At 35.5% G+C, this 18,972-nt stretch overlaps 1 protein-coding gene across 1 annotated transcript in view; it reads right to left on the minus strand.

Annotated features, from left to right (window-relative positions):
• The window catches only part of lzts2a (leucine zipper, putative tumor suppressor 2a), a 65,650-nt gene that overhangs the window by 37,188 nt on the left and 9,490 nt on the right, over window positions 1-18,972 (minus strand). The window contains exon 2 of the mRNA XM_058795892.1: window positions 658-772. The gene's annotated coding sequence lies outside the window, so the exon portion shown is untranslated. The remainder of the gene's footprint in view (window positions 1-657; window positions 773-18,972) is intronic.

Here is an 18,972-nt window from a genome sequence, read left to right on the forward strand (position 1 = left end):
ACAATAAAATAATCAAACAAATCAATAGGTCACAAAAACAAATTCTTAATTTGTGGCCATGATATCTTGGATTTTTTTCTCTGCATGTCATGTGTAGGGGTTCATACTTGCTAAACATATACTTTGTATTTTCATAACTTTCTTGACACCTCTCCAAACGACGGTTTTTATTGTGGAATCTGTCAAAATATGTTTCTTACCTTCCACAATCAGTCCTCATCCATGTTTGATGTTTAATATACATGAGTGTATTAAATATACATGAAGAGCTGTACTGTGTTCCATGGAGATGTTAGTATGGGCGGGGCTACGCTGTGTGACTACTGTCAAATGTTACATAATCTAATTAATATTCATGAGAAGGTTGATAAGATTTATAATGCATTCTCTTACCTTTTCAGATTCTTCGCTCTGATCCAAGGCAACTCTGAGTGCATTTTCATCATGCTTTACAGATCATTAGCTTTTAGTGTCTTTAATTAACTGAGCCTAATTAAAACGAACACAGTGAGAGGTAAAAGTTATGACACTGATGGCAGGGTCCATTAAAGCCTGCTTGTTCTGTATGGCTGGGCTAAATGAATGATGGAAATCAATTCCATATGTTATGTCTGTTTCTCCTGACAGTAAGGAAAGAGAGACATACTTTTGTCTTACCTTGCACAAAGGCCCAGAGAGCAGCTCTTAAAAAGCTGCAGAGATCCAGGACGGTTGGAGACTTTACACATCCCCAGAGTCCCACAGCAGCGTCCACCTCTGCTCACACACACTCCTGCAGGGATACACACACATACACAGGGTCAGGTGAAGTTCTGGAGCATGCAAAACATATTCACCAGAGGAAAGCTGAGGGAAAATTCATAATTATTATTAAAAAGTTCCATACTTCTAGTAAAAACAATAATAAAGTATAAGAGAACATCTAGAGAGCCTCTACCATCTGTTCATCTCTACAAACGATACGATTGAGTTCAAGTATGCATACTGTACGTCACACACCTGCTATGGAGTATTAGTTGCAGGGTGTCAAGGTGAAAAGCCTGTTATTATGTTACCATGAAAGCATGATAAGTTCATGGCTTTCTGAGGGGCCAGTAGTTTTCTTTCTTTGTATTTAGCCGTCAGACACTGAGTTCACATGGGTCTCAGTGGACAAAGTCAGAAGAGATTGCATTTTGTCAAGTTGCTCAAACTAAAATATCTGCTCAGTACATGTTATATCTGAGAGGAGTGGAAGAGCACACTGCCCCCCACTGGATACCAACCAACACTACCTCTGTGTGAGAAACCATAATAACTCATATAAAACAGCCATTTTGACTCAGGACTTTTTAGACATCCTGAATTTGGATGTAAATGAATTTAGAAGAAATGAGTTTCAGTGTGTTGTATCATGTATGAGACAAACATCTATGCATAGAGTGTTTCTGCTCTGCCATGTCCATACTGTAAGTGTATAAATGAAACAAAAAGTCTAATGTAATGTTTTTTAAGTGTGCAAAATCTGAAAGACTGGGGTACACTACTTTTACTTTACAGATCTTTTTTGTTGCTGTTTTTGAAAGAAATCAGTACTTTATTCAGGAAGTAAGCATTAAATTGACCAAAAGTGACAGCAAATACATTTAAATAATATTTTTTTTTAAATAAAAAAAAAATAAATACATTTAAATAAATGGTGTTCTTTTGAACTTTTTATTTTAAAAAAATCCTGAAAATAAATATCATGGTTCACACAAATAGAAAAATGTTTCCTCGGCAGCAAATCATAATATAAAAGAATGATTTCTGAAGGATCATGTGACACTGAAGATTGAGTAATGCTAAAAAAATTCAGCTTTGCATCACAGGAATAAATTACATTTTAAAATATATTAAAATATAAAACAGTTATTTTAATTTGAAATAATATTTCACAATATTAATGGTTTTACTCTATTTTTGATAATAAATACAGCCTTGGTAAAACTTCTTTCATGATAAAATTTTTCCCAACCCCAAACTTTTGAATGGTATACTATATCCATATACCATAACACACCATGTCCATATAGTATGGATCCAGTGTACAAACTCCACACTGGAGTAAAAAAAGTGCTTCAAACCTGCTCCACACTTATGTACAAAATAAATTAAAAACAGCTACAACCGCAATACCTGCCCATAACTGCACAGAGGGATTTGAGATATCACCACTGGGTTTACCCATAGTCCTCTATGGTTGAATCTGCAGGGACTGTCCTCTCTCTACCCTTATACACTTAGGCAGGAATGCTAGTTACTGTTTACTCTGGTTTTAATAAAACCAGTGAAGAATGAAGTGGAGATTAGAGAGGAATGTGTCTGTGGTTATCTCTTCTCTTCAGTTATCGACAGTCTCATCTAGTGTGTGCCCCTGCTAAAGTGGGTCACATCTACATGGGCTGTCAGCCATGCACAAACACACACTACTGCACACATACATTCAACTACGAGACACGTGAAGAGGAGAGGGGAAACGGTGGATCACACGTGCCTGAGCCTGTCTGCTTCACAGAAAGGGGAGCGACTGGGTAAATAAAGGGGGTGAATGGAGGTCTAAGACAGTTAAACATAACAAAAAGAACACTGGTGTGGAAACTATTTTTAAACCGCAGCTTTCCGAGTTACATGAAATTTGTTAGCTACATTACAAGCTACTAACACAAGTAGCTAACTATACTGAAGGTACTGAAGAGGCAATATTATAAGAAATATATGAAACAACTGTGGACTTGTAAAAAATGACCGTGATTTTAATGTTAATGGTAAAAAACTGTGAAAATGCTACAGTAAAAACCAGTTAAATGGTTAATGCTAAGTTCCTGTTAAATTTACAGGGAAAAACCGTAAACTGACGTTTCCAGAATTCCCTGCATTGCATTTCAAATTTTGTTTGAATTTGATGTTTTTTCTTTGAAATAACTATGTTTCTTCTTAGTTTTTTCTTATCAGTTATGTTTATTAGGGTTGTATGTTACATGTAATGTTGTTAAATTAATGTTTATTGCATATTTCAGTTTAATGAGTCTCACCATGATGGTGTTTAGTGCTTGTGTGAATGACACTGTGCACCTTCTATATATATTATTATTTAAAAGCTGCTTGTGATGGGCTTTGGTTCATCATGTGACTTTCTTATCACCACCTGTATTTGGTGGTTATCAGTGCATTTCAAAGGTACAAAACAGATTTCAGTGCTTCAATTGGTTGGTATATTAATATTATATCAAATAATGAAATTACAGTATTTAACTGTAAATTTAAGTTAAAACCGTAAAACCTAAAATGTTGTTACCGTATTTTTTACAGTAGAATTCCGGCAACCACAGCTGCCGTTTTTTTTACTGTAAATTTTACTGAATTATTTTTTACAGTGTACTGATCATTAATACTCTTGCTTATATAGATTAAATATATAACTGTAAGATTATATTTACAAATCATGTTTAATATAAGTCTCTTATGCTAAATGGTGGCATTATTTGATTAAAAATACTGTAAAAATTTGTTCCTGTGATGCAAAGCTGAATTTTCAGCTTCATTCCTCCAGTATTCAGTGTCATATTATCCTTCAGAAATTATTTTAATATGCTGATTTGCTGCTAAAAAAACAACTTTTCATTATCAGTGTTGAAAACTATTGTGATGCTTAATATTTTTGTGGAAACGGTGATACATTTTTTTTCAGGATTCTTTGATGAACAGAAAGTTCAAAATAACAGTATTTGTTTGCAATCGAGATAGATTAACATTTTAAATATGTTTAATGTGTCATTTAATCAATTTAATGCAACCTTGCTGACTAAAAGTATTTAAAAAAACTTACTGCCCCCAAACTTTTGAACTGTAGCATTTACCCACTAAAAACCTAAAAACTGTATATGAATAACTTGAATAAGTTAATATTTTGCTATAACAAAATAAGACCTAAACACATGACAAGACAGAATAGTTGAGGAGAGTGTGTTTGATTATTTGTGTGCACAACACAATGAGAATTTTGAAAACAGCTGAACCACTGTCATGCTACTGAAATTTTTCTGTACAGCACACTGTTATGTATAATGGATTCTTAAATAACTTTCATTCTGACTCATATGCTCCTGCTCTCTCTTATCGGCTACACAGAAACATAAACACATTGTGCAGTGATTAATCACTGAGCCACTGTCTGCAAACTGATACAATATGGCCCATTGATTTTGCCATGACCTCAACTGGCCTGTCAGAGATAAACATATGCCTGTTAATTGGACCAGCTCTTTGGTGTCAAGTTGCTCTACTATCGTTCAAGCACATTCATTTCCATCTGAAAAACAGGCTCTAGTTCTTGACAATAAAAGCGCAATGAAATTACTTCCTGAACTGATACAAGATGCAGAGGATGTGACTGACAGGAGACAGTTTAACAAAGGTCAGCTGTGGTGCAATGGTGACATTGTGCCATGGTGTTCAATCCCTGTGAAAAGAGCACTTAACTGAACTAAATGTGTTCATATCTTAAAAGTATATTTTCCAAACCCTGTACTTGCAGATTCAATATTAATTAAATAAAATGACACTTACAGCAAGTAAGTAACTTTCATGTTTCTTTGTAATAACATCAGATTAATAAAAGTACATTTTAAATAATCATTTTAATATTCTTTTGTTATGCTTTAAAGAAATACATTTATTTTGATGTGACTAAAGCACATGTAAAGTACTTGATTATAGTTTTAACTCTAGTGTGTTATTCAATATTACATTTAAAATATAATATATTTTAAATGTATTAGGCACAATATGTAAGATTTTTGTATTAAAATATCCAAAAACCACTAGAACAGTGTTATATATTTTGCTGACTACCCAAATCTTTCAAAGCATGTTTAAATCCAGAGAAATAAGCAATTTTAACTAGTGACACGGACCGTGTCCATAGTGTCATTAGACAGGTGACGACCGCACATAGTAGCATTATAACAGAACTTTCAAATGAATCTAGTATGATAAAACAGCGCTGCTTTACCCCTCATAAGCGCGACCGGAAGGAGCGGAAGCGGTCGACTGTGGCATAATAAAAGCTCCGCTGCTTTCGAGCCATGTGCCACGCTCCTTCATCGGCTTTCAGCCTCACCCTGCTTCATACTACGACGTTAAGAAATCTGTAATACATTAGCTCATCCGCACTGAACGCTCTTTGTTTGCACGTGTCAATGTTTACAAATAGATTTCAAAGACAATAGAATAAAGAAATGACATATAAAGATGTCCTTAAGTTAGATTTAAGTGGGTCAAAAAAGCGCTAAGTTCAAATAATTGCAATTAAAATAAATGTAAATTAAATTACGTTTTCATTTAATTTCCATTAACATACAATTAAGTGTCTGAAAACATTACATTTAGTTCACACATATACAGTGTACTCTTTTAAAGTATATTATTTTTGTAATAAATTATGTAAGAAGTATGCTAAAATGTTTTCATCTTTTCAATAAAGCTGTCAAGCTCCAAAAAGGACAAAAAAACTTAAAAGTAAAACAACTTGTGCACTAAATTCCAACTCATCTGTATAATTGCCTTCTGCCCTAGGTTTTCTAGCACATTCAAGACACAGGTCTCCCTTTTTTCTGTACTGAATATGAGTGTACTACATTTCCTGCTGCATGCAAATACTGTTAACGTATCGCAAATAGCAGATGGTACATTTGAATAGTGGCTTTTTGTCCTTTTTGGAGCTTGACAGCTACTGGTCGCCGTCTACTTTCATTATATGTAAAAAGTGGAAATTTTGCTACTGTATGAGAACTTGTGAGTTTTATGCAAAAAAATATATAATGCGTTTCACTATGAGGTCTGTAAATGATGACAATTTTCAATTCCTCTTTACATTCTCCCATTAACCTTACAGTGTCTGGCTGTTCTTCACCTGTTCCCGTAGGCAAATGTACTGTTAGATGAGGTAAATGTGTATCTGACCCATTCTGGGCCCAGCGAGAAAGAGAGAGAGCCTGCAGGGTGACAGATGGCGAGGGCCAAGCGTCAGGGACTCGAGGATGAAGCAGCATCAATCCACTTCACTCCTCCACCACCACCTCCTCTCTGACCCCTTCATCCCTCCTTCCAGACTAGGACACAGCTCCATCTCTCCCATCATTTTCCCATCCCTGAGAACCATGCATAAGGATACACAGCAGGACAATACAAGGCCAGCCGTGCACCACAACACAGATGCTGACTGACTCGCTTTGACCTCTTAATTCCTGGACTGGGGGCTGTGAGGGGTTATGGGGCACCTCCACATCAAGAGAAGCGGCCTGGGGTCACAGACTGGCCTCAATTAATGCTGATCTGAGGATTATGAACTCTAATGAGTCCAGACTGCCACTAGATATAAAACTTTCTTTAGTTATTGGATAAAAAAGTAAAAATTAATACTATTTTAACACATTTTAAAATGTAATTTATTCCTGTGATACAAAGCTGAATTATCAGCATCATTACTCCATTAGTGTCACATGATCCTTCAGATCTAATATGCTGATTTGCCTCTCAAGAAACTGTTGTGCTAATTAATATTTCTGTGGATATTTTTTTCATCCTTGCTGAATGAGATATTAGTTTCTTAACCATACACAAACAAACAAATAAATACTGACCCTAAACTTTTGAACGACAGTGTAGTATATAGGAAAATATGACATAAGCAGGGGTCCAAAAGAGAATTATTAAGTTATTATTCAAATATAATATATTATTAAATTAGAACAGAATGCAAAACAGAATCATTTTAAGCAAGGTAGGTGGGTAGAAAATGTTTATATTCCCTAGTAAGAGAAAGACCAAACAGAACCTATTTCAGGTATGAGGAAAAACTCAGCTGTGGATTTTTTATTTCTGTCATGGAGAATCGGATTACTGTCCAGCTCGCACTGCTTCTCAGCTTGGGATGGTATTAACGTTTTAATTTTCATAAAACTAACAACTGAGCCACATTTGCTGACCTCTGACTGCAGCCTTGCAATTTGGTTCAGGGACAGGATGCTTTCATAGGCTTAAAATTGTCTGAACCCATTCAAATTCACCTGCTTTGCCTCCTCTCTGTATCCTCCTATATTATCTAATCAAGACCTCTTCTCAAAGTCCTTTCACAAGAACCCTCTTCCAAACACAGCTTTGGGCGGCCCGAGTTCAGTGCTTCCTGTCAATACTCTTTACTGTCTTGTCCCATATGAGAATGAGAATGAGCTTTAATGACCAGGTATGTTTACACATACAAGGAATTTATAGTGACAGAAGCTCTACAGTGCAACAGAAAGACAGCAACAGGACAGGACACAGATAAAAAAAGAATAATATACAAATATACAAATATCATATTTGAGAAACAAAAAACAGGAAAAACAAACAAAACCAGTACAAACACTGAAGAGCAAAGCACTGTAGCTGCCATCTGCGGCGCCATCTTAGTTATATGTGGTTTCCACTCAAATATTAAGCAGCATAGCTGTTTTTAACATTAATAATAACAATAATAATAAATGTTTCTAGAGCAGCAAATCAGCATATTAGACATGATAAACCAGTAGAATTCTCTGTCTTGGTCACACACTCACGTGACTTTGCTGTGCTACGTGTTCATGAAACGTATTGTTTGCACACGTTTTTAAGCATTGCGGTTTAAAAACAAGTGATTTTAAGCCGTAGAAACGCTGTTTATGAGCGCTTCAGAGAGGTGTGCCGCATGCGCACCTGAAGGTGGTGCTCACAGAGTGTGGGAGTATTGAACGTGGGAGTTATTTTTGCCTCTTTATAGGCCTTGAATGGTTAAATGCACACAAATGTGTGTCAAAATGCTCATCAAGTGTTAAGTGAAAGGAAACAGCTGAGAAAGAAAACTCCAGGCAGCTCTTAAAAGTGATAGCAGTCTAATATTCCTACTGCCTGTCATTCATGTTAATCAAACAACAAAAAAGAGAAAATCTCTCACTGCTCTTGACTAAATCATTTTAGCGAGTAACTAAAATAAGAAGAAATATATATGTTTAATTTACACAGCAGTGAATAAGCAGTGTTTTTATTTTTTTGTTCAATTGTTTTTAATTAGTTTCTTATTCTTATTTAATCACTGACTGTTTGCTTGTCTTCATTGAGCTTGATTATTTTTTTTTTAATTTAGGCTAGTAGTAGTTTTTTGTGATATTGACACTGGTAAAAAGAATTATGAAATTTCTATGGTATCAAAAAATTTGATATCATAAAGCCCTTATTTAAAGCAAAAATATCTATATAGTGATATATATTGTTACCTTGAAATAAAATTACTCACATTGTGATTTTGGTCATATCACCCACCCCATGAAAACTGCAGTAATGATTCAGCTTTGATATCACAGGAATGATATAGTATTTTTCTACTCAAAAAAACCCAGAAACACACAGACACACATTCAAAGGCTTACATTTCTCAGCTGAAACTCTGGATTATGACAGCAGCAAGCTGTACTCTTTTCTACAGACGTACTTTAGATTGTCAGTGTCAGTAACTGAGCGGCCCACTGCAGTTGATTAATGCCGTTAATCTCCACGGCTGTCATTAGGCGGCTGTAATGGGTCTAACAGCAGCACAGTGGTGTCAAAGTCACGCAGCGTCTTCAATCATCTCAGAGACGACTCAAGGACACACAAGTGTTCAGCTCTGATGTGAGTGATGCTCAGTGCTCAAGCGCACATCTGCCGTTTCTGTGTTTAAGATGCTTACAAACCCCTAATATGACTCTCAGTGTCAGTGTCCTGACAACTTCAAACGCTGTTTCTCACTGCTGTACATCTGCAGTTATACTTGAGTTACTAAGGGACTGCGTGTAGTAGTGTGACCATGGAGGCATCCCCCATAGTACTTTTCTGTCTTCTGTCTCTGTCTTTTCATTTTTAACATGATCACTGCAGAGACTCCTCACATTAAGTCCCAAGACAGCCATGATTTAAGCATGAAGGACACAGCTGCCTCTCGTAACACCAACTGAGAGATTTCTCTTCTCTCTGTTCTGCTCACTCAGGACTATTTGTAGTCTCAAAACAACAAGAATAAAAATATCTCAGTAATTCGTAATGCAATTGTAACCCTTTATCCTGCATGATAAGTAAAAGAGGTAAATCTCAGATTTTCTTTATTTTGTGTCTAGAATTGTTTTCCAGGAAAGTAAAAGCAGCTTTGTTGTCCTAATGCTCCGCTGTCTGTCCTAGTTTCCACTGTGTTCATTGTGCAAGCACACATACATAAAAGATGATTTGCTGCTTCAATTTTCAGATTCTTTCAGTTTGATTTGGTGGCAGACAACACTCGAGCTAGAACAACCACACAAAGTGTGGTTTTTATCAATACTTTGAATTAGTTTTTGTATTTCCATTTTTATTTTAATTTGTTTGTTTCAGTCATTTTGTTGTGTGTTTTGATTGTTTTAGTTCTAGGGTTTTTTGTTTTTGTTTGTTTGCTTATGTTTTTGTTTTGTAAAATATGTATGTATATATATATATATATATATATATATATATATAAATTTTAATTTCAGTTTTAGTTGTAATTATTTTAGTAGTTAAAGATAAACTAAATGAAATTTGACCTAGATGAAAATGAGAAATATTACCTTTATGAGTAAGTCTAAGTTTAAGATTTTATTTTATTTCAGGTGAAGTTTATTTTATTTTAAGTAACGAAAATGTTTTATGTGTTTGCCTTTAGTTTTAGTTAATAACTCTGACTGAAACAAAATTGTTTTCACATTTAATTGTACTCAAGAACTAAAAGGTAGCTTGAGAGCAAAAAAACTTCTCATTTAAAATATCTTTGCTGCTCAAACCCTGCAAAGCACTTGTTTAATCAAAACAAGTGTCTTGACAATGTAAAACTGACTCACAGATGCTATTTTTCCTTTGAAATGCAATAGCTTAGGAATATAAATATTCAGTACAAATTCTCATAAATAGTACTTTAAGATGTACTCAGCACCTCTCCCCGTTCACTAGCGCTCCAAAGGGATTCAGGTTCTAAAATAGTAGAAAAAACAGCAGTTCAGCCTCAGACCACAAGAGGGAACACAACTGAGAACAAGAGACTAGAACTTCAGAGGTAAAGATCAGTGGTAATGTATTTATCAGTGATAAAAAAACAGGACCAAACTATTTCATTGTAAGAATACTGACAGCTCTAAAAGATGGATTATGAGAGCACAAAGTTTTATAAAAATTGTGTGGAAAAACAGTGCACAATTTAGCAGGATTTTTCCTCTAAGCTGCTCAAAAAGTTCCTCAGTTAGCCTTCAACATCATTCTTGAGGGAACAAAACTCAATGTTAAAAAAAGAGCAGCTTCTCTTAACATCTCTGCCTGTCGAACAAACCTAAAATAATTTTCTCACAAATTCCATCTGCTTCTCCATTCTCACTCCCTCCATCCAGCTCTCTTAAATTCCTTCCTTCTCTCATTTTGCTGAAAGGAAGAGAGAGTGAGCAAACAGGACCAAGGACCAGTTCAATAGTTCAATAGTTTGCTGGAATTGAAGAATTTGTTGTTGTGTGTCGAGTCACACAGAAACAAAAGAGGGACAGATGAGAGCAGCATATGCAGTACAGTATTTCAATATTACATTAAGTTCATACTCTATATGCAATGATAAATCACGTTCATTCATTTTCCCGTTCAAAATCACCTCTGGTTTGCTTTGAGATCACATCAGAGAGGACACTGAGAGCAGGCATTGGCCAATGACTCAGCCCATACATCTGTTTTGACTTCTCATCTGGAGCAGAAAATGAGCAGTATTTGTCTGGGCACAAAGTAAAAGAACAGACAGGACAGCACTGCTGAACTGAACTGGGCTCTGAGATGTTTGGGCTTTGTACAGTGGGTTTGTTATTCTAACTTTGCCTTCCAAAACTGAACAATCAGAGCCTTGTATAATCAACTTTCACTGTAATGAGTCTTCCAAGACTTCATAACCGCCCAACTGACTCCATTTACAATATTAATGGACATTTGATTGGAATGGCCACAATTTGGCAGCTTTGGCAGCCAAGTATCTTATAATTAGACATTTTATTTGAAATGCAGTCTGTCAGACCTCTCACTTAGTGACCTTAGTCTTCGTTTAAATAACACAGTCTAGATCTAAGTGCCTCCAAAAGCCAAATAAGCATCACATCCTCCTATCAGAAAGCGGAACTGTACATCAGCCAAGACTGAAACAAGATTACAGTACATTACACAGATTTTATCCCACAAACTCAACGGGGAGGGGAGAGATAAGCTTTTTTTAAATAACTGTAAAAGCAATATATAACGCAGTAAATCAGTAAATCAGTAAATCCTCGACTGTGTCCCTGTGGGCGTACTCCTGAAAAATGACTGCCATTGGACCATGATGAAACACACTGTGCAGACTATGCATATTATATTTTTAACAAAAACAGGCCGTGAATGTTCAAAACAATGCATTCCTCTGAACCTATTCTGGAAATAAAACACTGCAAACTAAACTCTTTTCATCTAGTGAACAAAACTCTGTCCAATAAGATGCTATATCAATATCATCAGATAACAACTTGAATTAACTAACTAATAATAATAACAAATGAAACAACTACTATAAGTACATCCACTGGGGCTATTAATTATAAATTAAACTGAAATGCATATTCAGCAGTAAAATGAACTAATATTACCAACACCAAGTTCTGTAAATTAATCATTAATCATGATTAATCACATATTTATGTATTGACATATATTGTCATAATTTCACATTGAAACTCCAAATTAATGTAGAAACAACATAAAGATAGTATATATAACTTGCTGCTGACTGACAGTTGCTAAAATTCAGCAGTATTAAAATAACTTTTCACATCATATCATTTTGCACCAAACAGTATCGTTAACAGTATCGATAAGTACCGGTATCAATAAGCAGTATCGGTATCAGTATCGATAAAATATAAACGATACCCATCCCTAGTTATGTGCACAAGGCGCAGCCTTTCAAACTATACTTCATTTGATTCAGTGTTTGCGCTACTTCTCGCCAGAAGTTATGTCCGATGACACTGTCTTTATACTCGGTTAAACTAGAGTTGTGGATATCTTATATCTCCCTCATAAATGCTTGTCAACGCTGCCGTCTATTGATGTTGCGGTCTCTGTAGATTGTTGTTGTTACGTCTCTTTCTTTTCTTTTTCGGATGGCCCGGGCCAGTGTTGCCAACTTGTAGACAAGAATTCAAGGCATATGTGCGACCTGCGCGTACTTCTCCCTCGGGCCGGATGAAGATGATTGGCGGGCCGCCAGTTGACTAGCCCTGCATTAAAGCATGCAAATTACTTTTTCGCTTCATTCTTGGTGTCAACAGACTTTTATATTCATTTCATTTCACAGTACATTTTTTTTGTGGTGTGAATGGGCCTTATTTGTCAACATTTTTTAGCTTATTCAAAAACTGTCACATAAAGGAGGTATCTACACTACCAGTGTTATGATGGCACAGAGGATGATGGTAGTTTACACACATGAAACCAGATGTTTGTAAAGGCAGACAGCAGAGGAATGCCGCTTCCAAAGGGCTCTTTCAGCGTCTGTTTCCAGCCCGGACTAGACTGTTTCCTGTGCTGGAGTGTCAGGATGAGCTGGCGTTCTCTCTCTCCTCTCCTCCAGCCCCAAGGGCAGAAAACAAACAAGGCCAATGAAGTCATCTGCCTGAGTGCCCTAAGGGAGGCCTTCGGTTTCCCTGACAGAGCAGGGCGAGAGGAAAACGTGCGTGTTTCTGTATGTGTGTTTGAGAGAGTGAGCCACTCAAAGGCCAAAGGTTAAAACAGACTGCTCTAGTAAGCATTAGAGGACAGCAGTCCATGTAGGAGCACCGCTGATGAAACTTCAGAGAGATACAGGATGCATTGTGAAGCTCAGTTGAATGCATGAAACATTGATGTCAGCTTTGTCTCTCTCAGTGCATAATCTGTGTAACAGATGGGGAGCTCTGCGAGATCAAAGCTATGGTGACACTGCTGCGTTACTGCTGTCAAACACAGGGTCTGACATATATGTATAACATATGCAACGATGTGCAGCCATCCAAAATAGTCATGACCTCATGACTTTCACATGAGGCGATCTTAAGAAAAAAACTGCATGATACAACAGAAATGAAGTGAATGCACAGGTGAAGCAACAAAAATGACTCTTTGGAGCACTTAGTTGAACTCAACAAAAAACTTAAAAAGTGGTGAGAAAGAGGAAGACAAGGAGAAATAGATGGGCCGAGGAGCATATATTGCTATCTTTTCCCTCCGGGATCATGGATTCCCTCAGGATATGCAAGGCTGCATATTTAGCGCTTTTATAGGATAATGAGTTAGTGATAAAGAGCTTTTGTTTTGTGTTTTTATCCGCATTCATAAAACAAGGGAGCTTACTATATTAAATAAGGAAGCCTTTGTATGTGTGTATGAATATAAGGCAACAACATTTGTTTGTATTTCCATTTTTGTAGATTTATATTCTGATGCTGTTTCAAGCCATATAAGTATCAGTATGAAGTCTGAAAGAGTGTTCAGGGAGTGTTTTGCATGTCATATCACATTAAATATTAAATCATTTTTAATTATTCACACTACTGTATTTAAGACACAGTATGCAGAAAGCAATATTTATATTCAAATAATATTTTCATGCAGCTATCAACACTATTTATAACTCTTAATTACAATTATTAAATTTTGATTATTCTTTTTTTTTTGTATAAGGCTTTTTTCTTTCAAAATTACCCTAAAATATTCAGTGCATACTGTACACATGACCAAGCAAAATGCCTTGTTTTCCCATAAAAATCCAACTTGAGAACAATATTGTTATTGGTATTGTTGAATAAAACCATTTTTGTTCATTTAAATAAAGCTGAAAAATAAAATAAAACTTAGAATTAAAAAGTGCTAAAATGACTAAAACTTAAATAAAAATAAGTTATAAATACCAAAAATTAAAAACTAACAAAAATGACAATCACACAGCAAAATAACCAAAAATTTAAACTATAAAAAAATGAAAGCTATTTTTTAGATAAAAGCTCATTTAAAATATATACTATAATAATCAAAACAATACTATAATAATAATTAAAGAGATGCAAAATACATATTAGGATCATGAATTAATTTAAAAAAAAGTATACATAAAAATATACAATAAATGATTAAATCGGTAACACTTCCAATTCTCATTATTAACTAGTTGCTTATTAGCATGCCTATTATTAACATATTGGTTTATTCGTACTTATAAAGCACATAACCATATTCTATATCCATAATCCTATCCAATATCTAAACTTAACTACCTTAAGTAGCAAATTAGGAGTTTATTGAGGGAAAACTCTTATAGTGAATATGTGTTCCCTAATCTAAAATGTTACCAATAAACAATTTAAAATATTTGTAAATTTTATTGTTCATTATTACATGCTGAATGTTTGATGTCCATTTACTATTTTGACATTTTTGGATACAGTTTACACTTATGTCTTACAGCTGGATACAGTTTTATCATCTTAAAAACAAAATAAGTCAAGATGTTTGTGACTAAAAATGCTGGAGTGATGTAGTTGTAGTGCTCGGTGTGTATTGTATGTGAGAGAGCTAGAGTCCATATGGAGATCTGATGGGGTCTGACAGGACGCAATGCTTCACTGAGACAGACCTGCCAGCACAGCAGGATACTCTATAAATACCCCATCACTACCTCTTTTTCTTCTCCCCTCTCTCATTTTAGCTCATCAAACATGAAAAGAAGGCAGATGCATTAATAAACAAAAGGGACTGTGTAAATTAAGCATAAATAAACCCCAAAATCATTATTTAGATATTCTGCTCCAGACGGCCATGCGTGAGGAGAGGCTCTGGGGGGAGTTACGTAACTGACTCTAATCCTTTTTGCTATGCAGCACAAAAACAGAAGAAACGGCTTCACCATTAAAAGAGTCAGGACAGCTTCTATCCATCTCAAATTACTGCTTCTCGGAAACTGCATTTAAAACAGTGTGATTAATACAGATAAAATGTTAATGTCTAATATTTTATAGCCAAATAAAACTGCTTCAATATTTTCCCTCAAATTTGTGACAAAAATGAGTCTTATTTTTCACATAAATCATGAGGAATCAGAATACACCTTTCATGAGATTAAAATGCCAAGCAAATGAGCTGATCTCAGTACTGTGATATTGAGATCCAAATCCTGTATGCACTTTGGTTCTGTAGGGAAACGCTGAGTCACCAAATAAACTGAAGCCCTCTCAAATCAATACTGACACACAACTTCAGTATTCTGCACTTATTTGGCAGCAGTACACATAGTGTCCTGTAGTGGCCGGTGAAGACCAACCACACTCCCGCTGGCTGGTCTCCCAGATGTGCCGTCCTGGTTTTGTTCACCTCTCCGTGCTGCTGCCTCAATGACAAGCGTGTGAGGCTCAATTAAACCCGACTCGTTTTCTCATACTCTCCTCCGAGAGCTTCAAACTGGTTAAAGTTCACACATTCAGGACAGAGTCCTGCTTTAGGCATCTGACCTACATGAAGAGGAGGTCATACAACATGACAAAGGTCAAACAAATTATCCCTTTGATTATGATTAGGTTCTAAAAACTCATTTCGCAACGAATACTGATAAGGTCATCAACAGAAGGTTTGGGTTAGTTCATCATTTACTCATTCTCATGTCATTCCAATTCCATAAGACTTTCGTTCTTCAAAACACAAACCCAACAATATTTTTATTGAAACCTGAGAGATTTCGGTCCACGTTTTAGTCCATTACACTAAAACTTTGCCACTTTGAAAAGTTCATAGTCATCCTAAAAGAAATCCACATGAATATAATGGTTTATTCCAAGACTAAAAACGTGATAGATTTATATGATGAACAAGTATTATCTCAACTTTTGTGGCTTTTTGTTTATTAGGCGTCGCTACCAAAGTGAGAAAGAAAAAGCCTTGCAGTTATCTGCACAATGTGATCAAGACATTGATAAATAGTTGCAGTGCAACACTAAAGTTTTAGCTCAGCGTTGAGAAAATTAAATGTCTCAAAATATTTATGTATGTTATCCATCTGTGCCTTTTTATTAAGGTAGACTACTATTTCTTTCTATGCGGACCACAGGAAATCCATTACTGCTCTCTAAGGACAAATGATATGTGCAGAACAGTCTCACAAAATGCTGTTGAATGTGAAATAAGGCTTACAGCTGTATTTACTACAATTGTCTTAGTCAGATAATATAGCTTACAGAGTGCTGTTTTAAAATAGTAGATACATTGTTACTTTTATTCAGCAAGGACAGTGTAAATTAATCAGAAGTGACAGTAAAGACATTTATAATGTTACAAAAAAATTCAATTTCAATTAAACTATGTTCTATTGAACTCTCAATGAATTCAGAAAAATATATCATGGTTTTTACAAAATATACTTAACAGCACAACTGGTTTTTAAAATATAATAACAATACAACAATAATAACAACGGTTTCTTGAGCAGCAAATCAGCATATTAAAATGATTTCTGAAGGTTCATGTGACACTGAAGACTGGAGTAATGATGCTGAAAATTCAGTCATGCCATCACAGGAATAAATTACATATATATATATATATATATATGTCATGGCGAAAAATATCAGCACCCTTGGTAAATATGAACAAAGGCGGCTGTGAAAATTAATCTGCATTGTTAATCCTTTTGACCTTTTATTTAAAAAAATTCACAAAAATCGAACCTTTCATTGGATAATAAGAATTTAAAATGGGGGAAATATCATTATGAAATAAATGTTTTTCTCTAATACACGTTGGACACAATTATTGGCACCCCTAAAAATTCTTATGAGTAAAATATCTCTGAAGTATATTCCCATTCATATTCACAATTTTGAGCACTCCAGGGTGATTATGAACATGAAATTATCCAGCCATTGCTTCCTGTTTCACAGAAATATAAATAGGAGGGAAAACAAAGCGCAAATTCCCTTAATCATCCATCACAATGAGAAAAACCAAAGAATATATTTCTGATGTGCAGCAAAAGATAATTGAGCTTCACAAATTAGTGAAGTGGCTTTAAGAAAAGAGCTAGAGCAGTGAAAATTCCCATTTCCACCATCAGGACAATAATTAAGAATTTCCAATCAACATAAAATGTTACGAATCTGCCTGGAAGAGGACGTGTGTCTATATCATCCTAATGCACGGTGAGGAGGAGAGTTTGAGTGGCTAAAGACTCTCCAAGGACCACAGCTGGAGAAAACAGTTGAGTCTCGGGGTCAGAAAACCTTTAAAAAATATTGTCAAACAGAACCTACATCACCACATGTTGTTCGGGAGGGTTTCAAGAAAAATTCTCCTCGCTCATCCAAAAACAAACTCCAGCATATTCAGTTATCAGACACGACTGGAACTTCAAATGGCACTGGCTTCTATGGTCAGATGAAACAAAAAAATGAGCTTTTTAGCAGCAAACACTCAAGATGGGTTTGGTCAACACAGAGATAAAAAGTACCCCATGTGTACAATGAAATATACTGCTGTATTTTTGATGTTGTGGGCCTATATTTCTGCTGGAGGTCCTGGGCATCTTGTTTAGACACACGGCATCATGGATTCTATCAAATACTAACAGATAAAAACTCAATAAGTGACTGACTCTGTTAGAAATCTTATAATGGGCCATGTTTGGATCTTCCAACCGCACAATAATCCAAACACAAACCTCAAAAACAACACAAAAATGGGTCACTGAGCACAAAACCAAGCTTCTGCTTCCAGTCCTCTGACCTGAACCCTATAGAAAATGAGTGGTGAACTGAAGAGAAGAAGCACAAACATGGAGCTGTGAATCTAAAGGGTCTGGAGTGATTCTGGATGAAGGAATGGTCTCTGATCTCTTGTCAGGTGTTCTTTAACCTCATCAGGCATTATAGGAGAAAATTTAGAGCTGCTGAATTGGTTTCAAAAAGTATTGAATAAAAGGGTGCCGTTAATTGTGGCCAATGTGTATTAGAGAAAAACATTTATTTCATAATGATATTTCCCCCCATTTTAAATTCTTATCATCCAATGAAAGGTTAGATTTTTGTGAATTGTTTGTGATATTCAATGAAGGATCAAAAGGATTAACAATGCAGATTAATTTTCACAGCCTTCTTTAATCATATTTACCAAGGGTGCTGATATTTTTGGCCATGACTGTATATATAAACTTTAAATTGTAATAATATTTCACAATATTACTGGTATACTGTATTTTTGATTAAAAAAGGCAGCCTCGGTAAGAATAAGAGATTTTAAAAACATTAAAAAATTTCTACTGAGCCCAAATGTTGAATGGTACTGTAAGTTTTGTTAAATAATAGAAACAAACTAATTATAATTCTTGGTCAATGAACTGCTTGATATTACTCCTCCGATATATGTTTTCTTGTGGATTTGAGTAAAAAATGAGAGACTGTTTGGCTCAAACAAATACACACACATTACTAATTCTTCCATTAACAGAGCAGCAACATCAGACCTGTCCCTAAAAATAAGTTAAGAAGACAGAGCGCTCAAACGGAATGAGTCAACCATGCATTTAAATCAAAAAGTATTCAGTGGAAATATGTCTGCTCCCATCACAGCTTTATATGACAGCTCGTCTCAGCCGTGAATGCTGTGATTCAGAAAGTCTCCTGGAAATGTCAGGGAGGTTTTTGGACAAGGTGGCTGTAGTGACATAAATCAGATTTATGGGGTGGGAGTAGAGGTTTAGTGTTTGTGTTGTTGAGGAGAGGGGTAATAAAATTACTGTGGGGCTTGAACCGAACCCCAGAGCTCACAGGCGGAGCTGCGAAAACAACAGCAGCCAAAGAGACCGTTCCTCATCTCCTG

Source organism: Onychostoma macrolepis, chromosome 13 (assembly GCF_012432095.1).
Source record: "Onychostoma macrolepis isolate SWU-2019 chromosome 13, ASM1243209v1, whole genome shotgun sequence".
In the NCBI taxonomy this organism is placed as follows: domain Eukaryota; kingdom Metazoa; phylum Chordata; class Actinopteri; order Cypriniformes; family Cyprinidae; genus Onychostoma; species Onychostoma macrolepis.